Genomic DNA, 5,339 nt, shown 5'->3' on the forward strand with positions numbered 1-5,339 from the left:
TGTCTAAGCATCTTTGTGGCCTGCCTTGCCATATGTTTGTAACCAGAAAGGAACGTCACCAGCCAACACCCGGCCAAGGATGCCAGGACTTCTGTTCCCCAACCTAGAAAGAGACCTTGCCCCGCTCTTGGTCATGATGGCTTCTTTCAGGTCTCTAGGACTTGGCCAATGAAAGGAGAAGGAAACATGGACCTTAGCTAGTATTTGGGAGGTCTGACAGGCTGGGGAGCAAGGGAGCCCTGTCAGTATTGTGGAAATGGACACAAGAGGAGGGCTCCCCCTGCTGGTCACAGCTGGGAAAGGCACATCAATAATCCTGGCCCAGGTAGAGCATCAAAGGAGGGAGAGGAATTGCAGGGGTTATGCAGACATCTGCTTGCTGCTTTGGGTGCTACCCGGCCGCACAACTCTGTGTGATCCTGCCTGGTTCATAAGCCATGTGTCAGGGAGTTCCAGACAAACAGCAGTGTGATTCTGGAACCGTGTGTGTGTGCGCGCGTGCATGCATGTAGTTTACAGTTGTGCAAATGTTTGGAAGTAGCACTGCCAACGTCTTCCTTGCATTCCAAGACAACAGCTATGAGCCGAGACAAAAGCTGGGGGAAGGAAGGCAAGGGGGCAGTGCCCAGAGTTCCACCCCTAGATTCTTACCTCATAGCCGCAAGTGACACGCCCACGTAAGGGTGGTACCCACAGCCTCTACACCACGCAGTGACCCTGGGTTCATTTGACAGATGGGGAAATGGGTTCTCAGGGGAGTGACCTGCCAAAGAAGGTTCTGAGCCAGGACTTCAAGCAGAGTCTAAAGAACCAGGCTTCCATCACATCACTTAACTCCCTCTGAGTCTGGGCCTACTGTGTGTGAGGGTTGGGGTGCTGGTATCTTACCTGCAGCCAAAGCAGCTTTGGTGGCACCCCCATGGTCTTACCACATCCCTTTGGCTCGTCTGATGTTCAAATGGGGAGCAAGGTCAGATTTTTCCACATCCTCCGTATTCCGGCTCATCTTGTGCACTTGCATTCTGGGATTTGATCTCTCCTCACCCCTGCCTCTTGCTTAACTGTTCCCTAAGTGAAACTTCAGTCTCAGCCAAAAGGGCACAACTCCTAGTGAAGTCAGAAGTCAGAGCTCCTTCTCAGCCTTCACAGACAGCCTGTGGCCGGCGGACATGGCCCTTGCCTGTCAGCAGGGCTCCCTGGGACTCTGCAAGCCACCCTGAAGTGACACTGCTCTCTGCAGCTTCTCTGGGGCTCCCTTGTGTGCCCCCCCCCCACCCGCATGCATTAGAAAGTTAACGGGAGAAAAGGAAGACTTAGAAGCCCCAGCCATCGTAATTAACATGCAGAATACTTTCCTGGCAGTGCACAGGGCTGTGGTAAATCAGGAAACTTCTTAGCACAACATATATTTAATCTGTGGCGCTCGCTTCCACATGAAATTCAATCAGATATTTTTGGGAGTTAACAAGGACTCTCAGATTCAACTACAGGTTGCAATAGCGCAACCCGAATAAACACAGATGCAACAAACACACCTGGTTCTATTTTTCTAGGATCTTGTGTCTCATGCATGCCGGGCTGGTCTTGAACTCGTGTAGCCAAGAATGACCTTGCACTTCCAGTCCTGCCCCCTTCCTCCCTCTCTAACACCGGGATTACAGCTGTGCACCTAACACCCAGGTTTATGCAGCTCTAGGGGTGGAACCCAGGCCTTCAGAGCCCTCTACCAAACGAGCTACACCCCCAGCCCTCCCCAAAGAGCCGTGTGCCAGGCACCAGCAAGGTAATGGAGCTCGGATGATCATTTTCCAGTCCACCATGGAGCTCACACTCTGTAGAGAGAGAGAAAGGCAAAAATAAAAAAAATAAAAAATAAATAAAAAAAATAAAAAAAAAACAAGGAAGCAAAGTAATAAAATCTGCAGTTGTGTGAAGCAGTGAGGAAGGGGGTTCAAACCGGTTGTTTGTGAGGAGTGGCTGTGGAGCGAGACAAGGCTACGATGCAGCAGAGGTGAGAGGAACCGGAGGTGCCCAGCACAGGTGGACAGGAAGCCCCCAGCAGCATGGGGTGCTGAGGTGACCCTTCCTACAGATTCCTTTTCTAGAATGAAAGGTTCTGTTCACTTCAGACCTAGGAGGGAAGGTTGTTTGGCTGCCAGGATGAGAAAAATAGCTCACTACGGGGAAAAGAAACAAGCTGCACCTCACATCACACACAAGTGCAAAGATCTAAGACCTCACAGCACGAAAGCCAATGGAAATCAGAGCCAGTCAGAAAGAAGCGACGCGGAGGGGAGGAGAAGAGGACCATCACATAATCTGAAAACCGCAAATCACAGCCCAGATGAAAATGGGATGAATTGTGCTTCACTGAAATGAAGGATTCTGCTCAGAAGTAATGTCGTTGTCAAGTAGAGAAGCCGGGTGGACTCAGACTATTCTGCATTGCTCAGAGCTAGAGATTAATACACAGGATAGGGGCAGGTGACAGGACACAGGGACAAACCCAGCTGGTGTCTGTTTTTACAAATAAAGTTTTATTGGATCACATTTTTACTCCTTCATGTCTGTGCTACCCCTGCAAAGCTGCAGAACTGTGATACAGACCCATGAAGTCTACAAGATTTACTATGCAGCCTTTTATGGGAAAAATTGTATCATTTCCCCCACCTAGATGGTAGAGGGTACTGAGTACACCATAGAAATTGGCAGCTAGGGGCTGGAGAGATGGCCCCGGTGCACTCAATGCTCTCCCTGAGGACCAGGGTTCAGTTCCCAGCACCCACAGGATGGCTCACAACTGTCTCTAACTCCAGTTTCAGGAATCTGACACCCTCTTCCGGTCTTCATGAGCACCAGGCGTGCACAAGGTGCGTGCGCGCACGCGCGCGCACACACACACACACACACACACACACACACACACACACAATTGGTCACTATATCCTGGTGGTGTGACAAGGACAACTTGATATTGCTGACAGTGACCCTGAATCCCTCGGAAGTCGGCTGTGTATTCCCCATCCCCAGACAACTGGTCACTGAAATCAGATCCAGCAGGTTTTAGAGCTTTCCCTGAGGCACAATTAATAAAAACTCAGGGACAGAAATTGTGGTTCAATCTGAAGGTCAGAAAAGCAAAACAGTCAGTCACTGGCTCTTACCTCTTTTTCAGTCTAAAATGGCGATCCTGCCTCCAGGAATCTCAGAATGAGACTGTGTCTGAGAGCTGTCTCCTCCTGTCTTAAATTCCTCTCTAGTTCTGGGATTAAAGGTGTGTACCACTGCTGCCCGGTTTCTACGGCACACTAGCGTGGCTACTGGGGTTAAAGGTGTGTGTCATTGTACCTAGACTGTAAGGCTGACCAGTGGGGCTGTTTTACTTTTCTGATCCTTAGGCAGTTTTTATTAATTAAAATACAAATTAAATGCCACTACATTTTCCTTTTTTGTCTAAAATAATAAAAGAAGGCTATAACTAAGAAAACTGTATACAATAAATACAATAGCTATATACAGGCAAAAAATACATCAACAATGTCTAGTCCATTTACATTTGATAAATTCAGAGAAAATATTCCATACATATTGGTGAGTCCAAATTCTTGTACCTACTTTACTTTCTATCATAACTTGCTTTCTGCACCAGGTAAACAAGGAAAACTATAACTATAACTATCTAGACTTCAACTCCCTCAGAGACCAGAGAAGGAAATAATATTAACTAAGTAGGCAGGAAGTGCAAGCAAGTGACTTCCAAAACATGTGAGAAATGACAGAAACAGGAACCCAAAGTTCCTCTGCAACATTGGGGCATCCATCTTTGGCCAAAAGGCCAAGAAAATTCAGCAGACTTTTCTATGAAGCAGGATTTTCTGAAAGGCTGTCCTTCCTTGTCTTGACAATGTTTGGCAGTCACTTTCTTTTGTGTCCTCCTTGTCCAATTAGGACAGCATACTGTCAGCAGTCAAGGCAAGGGATTTTCTTGCCCAGTGACTTCCTTTTGCCACAAAGAAAGTAAATGCTATGTGGAGTTTCCACTCTGCCGTGATTGTGAATTCATATAAGACGTGAGCCCCATCTTCCTTCCCTTGAGACAGAGCTGCATCTGGGATGGGGCAACACCTAAGCTTCATCTGTGTTGGCAGAAGACAGTGCTGACTCTGGTAGAGGATAAAGTAGAGTGCATGCTGAGGAAGCAGAGCATGGCTGTCATCAAACTTGGCCCCAGAGTCACCTAACACTTGGTCTTCCATTTGAGTCACCTAGAGTGATTTGAGGTGGTTTATTTTTTACTTTTGGGCCAAGGTATCAGAACCAACAGAACCCTGCCCTTTTTATTTCTTTTCTCCTCTTCAGTCCTAGAGATTGGACCCAGGACTTCTTGCACACTAGGCAAGCACTCTACTCCTGACAAAATCCCCAACCGTAACAGAAATTGGGATTTGAGGGCTATCGTACTTTCTTTTCTCATGTCTGTGACCATGTATCTAATAAGAAGCAACTTGAGAGAGGAAGGGGTTCATTTTGGCTTACAGTTTTAAGGTACACAGTCCTTCATGGTGGGAAGGCGTGGGGGCAAGCAAGGAGCTTGGGGTAGAAGCAAGAAAACAGGGAAAGGCAGGGTTGTCTCTTGTCTATGTCCCTGTGGAGCAGGAAGCAGAGGTGGGACAGGAAGTGGGACAAGTTATAAACCTCAACTTGTCTCCCCTTTGCAGAGATCCACTCCTCCCAACCCTAGGCCACTAGGTCCTTATTTCCTAACTGTTCCTTAACCTTCCATGATCATATCATCAGCTGGAGATTAAGTGTCCAAACACATGAGCCTGTGAGGAACATTCCACACCCCAACCACAGCAAAAGGTGACGGCATCTCTCCCCAAAAGGAAGGTGGAAGATGGCAAGCATAAAGGAGATTAGCTTTGCCCTCTTACCCCAGACATATGAATACTCACACACACCTGGGGAGGGAGAGACAGGGAGGAGACAGCTGAGGAGGGAGGGCTCCACACATCTTTGCCATGAGGGCTCACAGCCTCAGACACATCCTGGTGTGCCCTGCCTCATGGGCTAGAACACGTTTCCAGGGTGTGCTCTGTAAGAACCTCCCTACACCTACAAAAATACAGGAGTAAAAAAGTTCTAAAAGATTAAGAGGAAAAGAAGGAAGGGAGAGAGAGAGAGAAAGAGAAAGAAAGAAAGAAAGAAAGAAAGAAAGAAAGAAAGAAAGAAGAAAGAGGCAAATGATGATGTGGTTCCCACTGGAGCGTCTAAGCCTTCCAAGGTCACTCACTGTAAAGCAAGGAAGTGACTTGTTTATACTTTTCTATACTACCTAA

The sequence above is a fragment of the Microtus oregoni genome, unplaced genomic scaffold, assembly GCF_018167655.1.
Source record: "Microtus oregoni isolate MIOR12 unplaced genomic scaffold, Mior012 000028F_ref0000031, whole genome shotgun sequence".
In the NCBI taxonomy this organism is placed as follows: domain Eukaryota; kingdom Metazoa; phylum Chordata; class Mammalia; order Rodentia; family Cricetidae; genus Microtus; species Microtus oregoni.